The sequence below is a fragment of the Peromyscus eremicus genome, chromosome 1 (genome assembly GCF_949786415.1).
Source record: "Peromyscus eremicus chromosome 1, PerEre_H2_v1, whole genome shotgun sequence".
Classification (NCBI taxonomy): Eukaryota; Metazoa; Chordata; class Mammalia; order Rodentia; family Cricetidae; genus Peromyscus; species Peromyscus eremicus.
In genome coordinates this window covers 339178-348635 of record NC_081416.1, presented here as the reverse complement: position 1 = coordinate 348635, position 9458 = coordinate 339178, and positions in this window count along the sequence as shown.

The following is a 9458-nucleotide window of genomic DNA, read 5'->3' as shown; positions in this document are numbered from 1 at the left end:
TAATCCCAGAACTTGGGAGGCAGAGCTGTGATACCAGCTACTCAAAAGGCTGAGGCAAGAGGATCACAAGTTCAAGACCAGCCTGGGCTACACAGACCCAGTCTCAGAAACAAAAAAATACCCTGGGGTTAAGGAAATGGCTCAGTGATTAAAAGCAGTTGCTACTCTTCTATAGGACCCAGGTTCAATTCCTAACACCTACACAACAGTTTACAACCTTCTGTAACTCTAGAAGATCTCATGCTTTTCAATCCCAGGAGATCTGATGCCTTCTTCTGGCCTCCACAGGCAACAGACATACATGCAGACAAAACACTCATACACATGAAATAAATTAATTAAATTAAATTTTTAAAAAAATCACTCTAGCTGGGTGGTGGTGGTGCATGCCTTTAATCCCAGCACTTGGTAGGCAGAGCCAGGTAGATCTCTGTGAGTTGGAGGCCAGGCTGGTCTACAGAGTGAGATCCAGGACAGGCACCAAAACTATACGGAGAAACCCTAAAACTAACAAACAAACAAAAAAACGAAAAGAAAAGAAAAAATCACTGAAAAGCCTGGGAATATAGGCCAGTAGTAGGGGCCCTGGATTCAAGTCCCATTATTGTGGGGAGGAAACCAAAAGAGGAGAGGCAAAGTAAAGGGGAAGGAAAGGAGAAGAGGGGGGGCAGGGAGAGGGCAGTATGTGGAATACATACCTGTAAGGCCAACACTCTGCAGGCTAAGAGAGAAGTACTAGGAATTAGAGTCCAGCATAGGTTACTAGGAAGAAACTGATTCAAAGAGAGACACAAAGAGAAAGAGACTAAGAAAGAGTGGAGGAGGAGAAGAAAAGAGAAAGGAGGAGAGAGGAAGCAGAGGAGGGGAGAGAAGAAAGAAAGAAAACAAAAACAAAACCAAAACCCAAGGCTTCCCAAGAAACAATTCTGCCTCCAACTTGGCTTTTCTGCTCCTGCCTCCATCCTGCTACAGAATTGTAACTCAGCAGCCCCCAAAGTTCTGTAAGCAAACTCCTGAATAAGAATCTCTAACTAGTCCATACACACATCTTGGTTCTGTTTCTCTGGCAAACCCAAATCACTGCACCATCTCTTAAACACTAGGTACAAAGCACAGAATATTTTTCTGACATGATAGGGGAAGATGTGCTCAGGAAGAGTGGAAGGCACACAGTACCAAAGAGTAAGCAGCAGCAACAGCCCCACGGTGCTTCAAATCTTTCTCTCACCTTTTCTGGTATAGCCTACATGGCCTTCCTTGTCTATCACCTCAATCCCTTGATGGTTCTCAAAACTTTGGGATGCAAAAACTCATTCTGTTGGTCTGGGCTGTAGATAAAAAGAGCATGAAGCAGAAGTCTGAGTTTCAGACCAGCAAGGGAACATCTTTACAGGGATCAGTGCAACAGCTGCCTTTCTCCTGACTCTCAAATGCTCACCTGCTATAGGTAGCCACCCAAGCTCTCTCCTGGGGCTGCAGAGGTAGGATCAGAGCCGATAACCACTTGGTCTTTGATTCTGACTGCAGCCTAGCAGTAGATCCCAGTGCATGAGATCCATTCTGTTTCCCTGGCTCAACTATATAAGACTCCCCATATTTTGAAATGACTCCCTCAATTCTGCTTGGCACAGATTGATCATATGTCTGCACCATCACCTGCCCAACTTCAATATCAATCTGCTAATTCTTCAAACTTCTTTGATCCTCAAGTTTATATGCTGAACAAGAAACAGTATACTGGTAGGCTAGGAAGTGCAAAGTATTTAGTGAATATGAGTAACTCTCTTTGATTTCTCTCATTCCCAAGTTGGGACCCCTATACTACCACCTGTTTATTGTGAGACCCTGAACAAGTTTTTAAAGCTTGCTGTACCTCAAGACTCCTCATTTATAAAAGGGAATAATTCCTACCCATAAGTAATCAGAATATGTCAAATGATGAATGGGAAAGGTTTGTATAAGATAATCTTTACAATGTAATTTGAGTGGGTTGAAAATTAGCTCAGCAGTAGAGTAAGTGTTTGCCTCGTATATACAAGGGCTTGGCTTTGATTCTCAGCACTGCAAATGAAAGTAACAATAAAAGTAATTTGTGGCTCCAGGTTTGTATTAATTTTTTAACAATGAAAAGTGTATCCACAGAGCTGAAGAGATGGCTCAGTAGTTAAGTGGACATATTGATCTTGCAGGGGACCCAAGTGACTCCTAGCATTCATATTGCTTGTAATTCAGTGCTCTTTTCTAGCCTTCATAGGAACTGCACTGACATGCACATATTTATACACACATATAATTAAAAGTATAAAAATTAAAATATAAATTTTAAAAAGGTCATCTACAGAGAAAATGTCACTTCTCAAAAAAAAAAAAAAAAAAAAAAAGATTCAATTTAGGTCAGGAAAACCCAGCAGGCTACAAATGGTACTGGCACAGGTCACAGTATGGCCAAGTTACCCAGAGTCTCTTGAGATGAAGTGACCACAAAGACAGCTGAGCTATATACTCCCTTCCCTTCCTGCTTATCAAGAAAGATGATTGGCAAAGTTCTTTTAAGCCAAAAGTTATTCAGGGGATACTTCATTTGGAAGAGATGAGGGATTAACTAGAAAATAAGAGGTAAATTGCATATGACCAAAGAATTATCTGAACCAACACAGCAGCTGAGCTGGCACAATCTGGTTCCCACTGCAGGTACAATTGCAGCCAGTGCACTCACACATTTTCTATTTTAATAACAACCCTAAGGTGGTTATAGTAGATGGGGCCTAGAGAGATTACATAATCTCTTTGTTCATAGTGTCAGAGCTGGGAAGGGTTTGAGTCAGACTGGGAAATTGAGCTTGTTTACTTCTCAAGTCTTATTTATGAATCTTGCTATGTAGCCCAGGCTGACCTCAAACTCATAATCCTACTATCTCAGGCTCTTGAGTATTGGGATCACAGGCCTGTGCTACCATGCCTGGCTTTAGGGTCTACATTTGTTTTCCTTTGGTTTTCTGAGACAGTCTCCCTATTATGTAGCTCTGACTGTCCTAAAACTTGCTATGTAAACCAGGTGGACATTAAACTCATAGAGATCCACCTGCCTCTACAGTCTGAGTGCTGAGATTAAAGATGTGTACCAACAAGCCTGGCCCAAGGTCTACATTTTTAACCATCACAGCACTCTGATATCCAAAGTAGTATATACTACTCATGTATTAGGTTTGTATGGCATGAACTAACAGTACTGAGACAGCCAGAGGATCAGCACAAGGACCTTCTGTAGACACCAAACTCTGTAGATGCTCAAGTCTCTTACATAGAATGATGCATTTGCATCATTATATACTTTATACATTATATACATTACAACTTAGATACATCTTACCCTAGCTCTTAAATCATGCCTAAATTAGATATAATTCCCATTGCATTATAAATGCTACCAAAGTACTGTTACACTGTTTTGCTTAGAGGATGATAAGAAAAAGCATTTGTTCATGTTTAGTACAGATATTGTCAGCCTAGGTAGGGTTAGTTCCCTGGATACAAAACCCACCATATATGCCTAAAAACTTAGACTAGCAGCTGATTACTCAGATGAGATAATGATTATACTGACTTATATTTTCTGCTCGTAAGTTCTAAATTTACAGGTCAGAACAGAAGCAAAATTTGTAATTAGAATTAGAATCAATTTCTTTCTTTTTTTGTTTTTATTGTTGTTTTAGTTTTGAGAATAAAAATGATTTGACAGATATACTAGTTAGAATCTCAAGTGAGGGATTGTCCAAATCAAATTGACCTGTGGCCAATCTTTAAGGGACTATCTTCATTAATGTTTCATGTGGGAGGACCCAGCTCACTGTGGCACCACTATCCTTAGGCAGGTCGGCCTGGGGTCTAAAAGAAAACTAGGGTAGCATGAGCCAAGGAGCAAGCCAGGTAGCAAGCAATATCCTCCATGGTTCCTGCTGTACTTCCTCAGCTATGAGTGAGTTCCTAGGCCACAAGTAAAGCTGGGGGGAATAGCAAGTAGTTCTGCCTTAAGATTCCTGTCTAGAGTTCCTGCCCTGACTTCCCTCAGTGATAGGCTATGATCTAGAAATTTAAGATTAAATGAGCCCTTTCCTCCCCTAAGTTGCTTTGAGTCAGAGCAACAGAGATGAACTGGAACAATAGGGTATAAAAACACCTACTCCAAAGAAGGCTGAAGACACAAACACCCCTGCTCCCAACAATGTTCTCTAGACTGGTTCATGACTCTAAGGGAAAATGAAAGAACATAGTAATCAGGTATCATGTTTTGACCTGCAAGGATAATTTTTAAAAACCCAAAACCTATCTTCCTAGGGTTCACGATACTTACATAACTGGCATTTCCATTGATGACATTAAAGACTGTGGTGTATCCATACAAGCAAGCCTACAGAATGAGAAATCAGTGGGTAACTTTCTGGTTTCAAGCATAACAGAATCCAGAAATCATGAAATTCCAAGTACTACTACTTAAGGGAAAATGATAGACTTTATTCCAGTGGCTGGCATCAACAGAACTACCTTTGAAGAAGAAAACAGAACATTCTTATGAGTTCCTGGTAGGGAGTCAGAGCCTGCAGGAACAAAAATAGTTCCCAAACAATACAGGACCGTGGCAGTTTGAATGAAAATGACCCCCATAGAATCCTAGGAAGTGGCATTATTGGAGGTGTTGCCTTGTAGAAAGTATGTTACTAGGGGTGGGCTTTGAGGTTTCAGAAGCTCAAGCCAGGTCTAGCGGCTCACTGTCTCTTCCTGCTGCCTGAGGATCCAGACCCAGAACTCTCAGCTACTTCTCCATGTCTGCTTGCTTGCTGCCATGCTTCCTGCCATGATGATAATGGACTGAACCTCTGAAGCCAGCCCCAATTAAGTGTTTTCCTTTATAAGAGTTGCCATAGTCATGACATCCATTCATAGCAATAAAACTCTAAAACACAGGACCAAGGCTCCTATGGCTAGCACAATAGGAGGTGGACACAAGGCTTATAGCCAGGGAACAAACCCATGTTTTGTGTTCAACTAGCAAACCCTGAAAAAGTGGTACCTAAGAGTTTCACCAGTGTTGTCTCCAAGCAAAGCCACCAAAAAACCCTGCCTTTGCTAGGGAAAGGCAGATATACGGCATGGGTAGAAATACAGCCAGCATGTTATGGCTTTACTAGGGGCAATTGATTCCCAGTCCTCAGTGAGGAGCTGATTGGGGGTGGACTAGGGTAAGAAGGGTACTATAGTTTGGTCAGGAATATCTCCCAGAGATGCTTTAACAGGATATGAATGGGTTAAAGACTTGGTCTCCAGCTTGGAGTGACATTGGAAGGAAGTATATAAAGTGTAAATCTAGTCTTATCAATAAAAACCAGGAGTCAGATATCGGAGTAAAGCCTGAACAATCAGAGAAGCAGGAGAGAAGCCACAGTTGCTTCCCTTCTCTTCCATTCCTCCAGTCCAAAAGGGCCAAGAGCCTGTGTCTGTCCTGCCTTATCACTTCCTGTTCCTCTCTGTACAGACCTCCAGACATCTATGGTTAACTAGCAGCTTGCTCCACCATCTGACTCCAAGCAAGCTTTATTTGTCAGAACACAAACAAAATGTCATACAACAGGTATCTAAAAAGAAGTCTTCAGGACATTGAGGACATATCCTTGGAAGGGACTGTGGAATCCCAGTCTCTGTTTCTTTTGTCCACTGGGTGCCATGAAGTAAACAGCCTCTCTCCCTGTTCTCCAATGAACTCCCACTATTCTGTGCTGATTCCCTACAGAGTCAAAAGCAATGGAGCAAAGTGAGCATGGAATGATACCTCCGAAACTATGAGCCAGAATGAGATTTCTTCTTTTTTTCCCCTGTATTTATTTATTTATTATGAATATCAGAAAGGTCAGAAGACAACTTGCAGGAGTTGGTTTTCTCTTTCCATTATATGGGTCTCAGGGAGAGAAATAGAGTTGAGGGCCTTAGCCTGCTAAGCCTCTCAGTGGCCCTTAATAAACTTTCCTTTTCTTAAAGATTTAGTTTCACTATTTTTAATTATTTGTATATATGTATGTATGTATGTATGTATGTATATATGTATATATATGTGGGAGTATGTGTACATGAGTGCAGGTGCCCCACAGAGGCTAGAGGCTGGCATCAGATACCCCTGGGACTAGAATTACACACAGTTGTGAACTGCCCAGTGTTAACACTGAACTCAGATCCTCTACAAGAGCCAGAAGAGCTTTTAACCACTGAGCATTCTCTTCAGCTCCAACCCTTTTTAAAAAGCTTTTTTTTGTTACCTGTGTGGGCATATGAAATTTTTGTTTTTATACACTGATTACCTCAAGTATTTGTTAAAGTAACAGAAAGCTGATTAACACAGAAAATAAGAGACACTTCCATGAGGCTTGTGGCCAGCAGTATTTCCCAACTCTATTTCCCAACTTCTATGGTAGAAGTTCAAAGAAAGGATGATTTTATGACATGGGCTTTTGAGAAGTCCAGAGCCTGATTGAGTTAAGTGGAATAGGGATATAGGTATAGGAAAAGTAGACAGAAGTCACAGGAGGACCTATAATCATCTGTTAGAGACCCAGAGCTGGAGAGATACAGCTGAGGTCAGAAGATGTTGGGTATTCCAAACTTTACCCATTTTCCTGATGCTAGTGGTTGGTCAACTCACCACAGGTGTTGTCGTCACAGGCAGAAAAACTGTAGGAGAGAGGAGTGTTAATGACCATGGCTACCCAGGATGGTAAGTCCTGAAGGAACACCACCTCCTGAGAACTTCCTGTAGCCTTCTAAGTGCTCAAACCTTAGGGGACATCTGTTACTTGTTTTCCTTTCTCCTAATAAAAATAACAACTATAGGGATGGAGAAATGGCTCATTCATTAGTTTGTGGCATAAACATGAGGACCTGGATTCAAATCCCTAGTACCCACATAAAAAGCCAGATGCAGTAGCATGTGTCTATAAAGGCAGAGACAGATGAGATGGATCCCTGGAGCTTATGGGTTTATTAATCTAGCCAAATCTGTGAGTCCTGGTTTAGGGAGGCACCCTGTAACACATTTTTGAAATGAGTAGAGAATAATAAAGGAAGACATCAGGTGTCAACCTCTGATCTCCATATATCCATATGTAATGCACATGCATGCGTGCACCTCCCAAGTGCTGAGATTACAGGTATGTACCATGACATCCAAATCTATGTGGTGTGGTGTTGGGGATTAAACCCAAGGCTTTGTGCATGCTAGGGAGGCACTCTACCAACTGGCTATATCCTAGTCCTTCAAGTACTATGTGTGTGTGCATGTAAGTGTGTGGGTGTGGTGATTTATTTGTGCTGAAATGTGGTGATATTTTATTTGTATGTTAATAAATAAAGTTTGCCTGGAGATCCAAAATAAATTAGAGCGGGCAGTTTTCTGTTATAAACCACACCTTTCCCCACCTATTTCTGAACAAGAGAACCAGCTCACCTGCAGTTCGGAAAAGACTGGGGGTCAGCTTGCTGCTGTCAGGGCTCACAGTTGACTTTAAAGGGGCAGAGGAAAAGGTTAGTTGGATGATGGTTTTTATTATTTTAGAAAGCCAACAATTTGCCAGGCAGTGGTGGCGCATGCCTTTTAATCCCAGCACTCAGGATGCAGAGGCAGGTGGATCTCTGTGAATTTGAGCCCAGCCTGGTCTACAGAATGAGTTCCAGGACAAGCTCCAAAGCTACACAGAGAACCCCCAACTCAGAAAAAAAAGAAAGAGAGAGAGAGAGAGAGAGAGAGAGAGAGAGAGAGGAAGAAAGAAAGAAAGAAAGAAAGAAAGAAAGAAAGAAAGAAAGAAAGAAAGAAAGAAAGAAAGAAAGAAAATAAAGCCAACAATTATAAAGGGGCTGAAACTTATGAGGTTCCTAGTCCATGTATCTTTAATCTAAAGAGAGATGACAAGAAGCATCAGATTTTAAAGGTAGTTCAACAGCAAACAGAATCTCTTGGCCAGTCTTAATTCCTGATGTCACATTTGTATTACCACTCAGACAGAACAGGCTAGCGTAGAGAAACTACAGTAAGTCAAAATGAATGTGCCAAATGGATCAAATAAATAAAAATAAACTAACAAGCCAAGTGGTGAGCTTTATGAAGAAACTTCCCAGAACATTAGGAAGTCCTAGCACCATGGAGAAGATTGTCAACTAACAGCCCTTCAGTGAGTCTAGAATAGTCCCCTGGCAACGGATAGCATGCAGAGACTAACAGCCCTTCCGTGAGTCTAGAACAGTCCCCTGGCAACGGATAGCATGCAGAGACTAACAGCCCTTCCGTGAGTCTAGAACAGTCCCCTAGCAACGGATAGCATGCAGAGACTAACAGCCCTTCCGTGAGTCTAGAACAGTCCCCTAGCAACGGATAGCATGCAGAGACTAACAGCCCTTCCGTGAGTCTAGAACAGTCCCCTAGCAACGGATAGCATGCAGAGACTAACAGCCCTTCCGTGAGTCTAGAACAGTCCCCTAGCAATGGATAGCATGCAGAGACTAACAGCCCTTCCGTGAGTCTAGAACAGTCCCCTAGCAACGGATAGCATGCAGAGACTAACAGCCCTTCCGTGAGTCTAGAACAGTCCCCTAGCAACAGATAGCATGCAGAGACTTTCCAATGCCATCAGTCTCACCACTTGTCAAAGAGCAACTGTCAGCTCAGAGGCTTCAACAAGTTCTTAGAAAAACAAAGCTAATCTGAGCTTTCCACAGGCTGTCTTTCCTTTCATTTCTTGAGACAGGATTTCTCTGTTAAGCCCTGGCTATCCTAGAACTCACTCCATAGACTAGGGTGGCCTCAAACTAAAAAATCCTCCTGCCTCTGCCTCCTGAGTGCTGGAATTAAACATGTGTACCACCACCACTCAGCTTCCACAGGCTGTCTTGAGGGGCTGATATTTATGAATTTAAGAAACTCCTTATACATCAAGCTGGGTGACAAATACTTGGTCTGAGCTCACTATCAGGAATACAATCCTGCCCTGGAATACTGCCTACAATGAAATATGGACTCTGACTTCAAAGGCCTGCCCTTAAGTTTGTCATGGGGCTTCAGGAATTGGCTATGTATGAAGAATTCCCACTAGTGAGTGGCACAGACGTGTCTGATGGGAACAGCAAAAGTCATAAAGCCAGAACAGCTGCTTGACAAAGATCCAGCAAAGCTGAGCCACATGATGGCCACTGTGCCACCTTTGGTTTTCATGTCCACCTGTTGCATACTTGGGGCACTTTTAATATTTGTGCAATTTGGGGGTGTTGGATTGATAGAAAATTTCTTATGAATCATTCATGCCTTCTCCCAGGAATGCTGCTTCTAAGGTTCCCCATGACAGAACATACTACGCCTCCTGCTTTTAGGGAGATATTCTTATCTACTTGAAGGTCCTCTTTATGCCTTGGAGGTTATGACACAC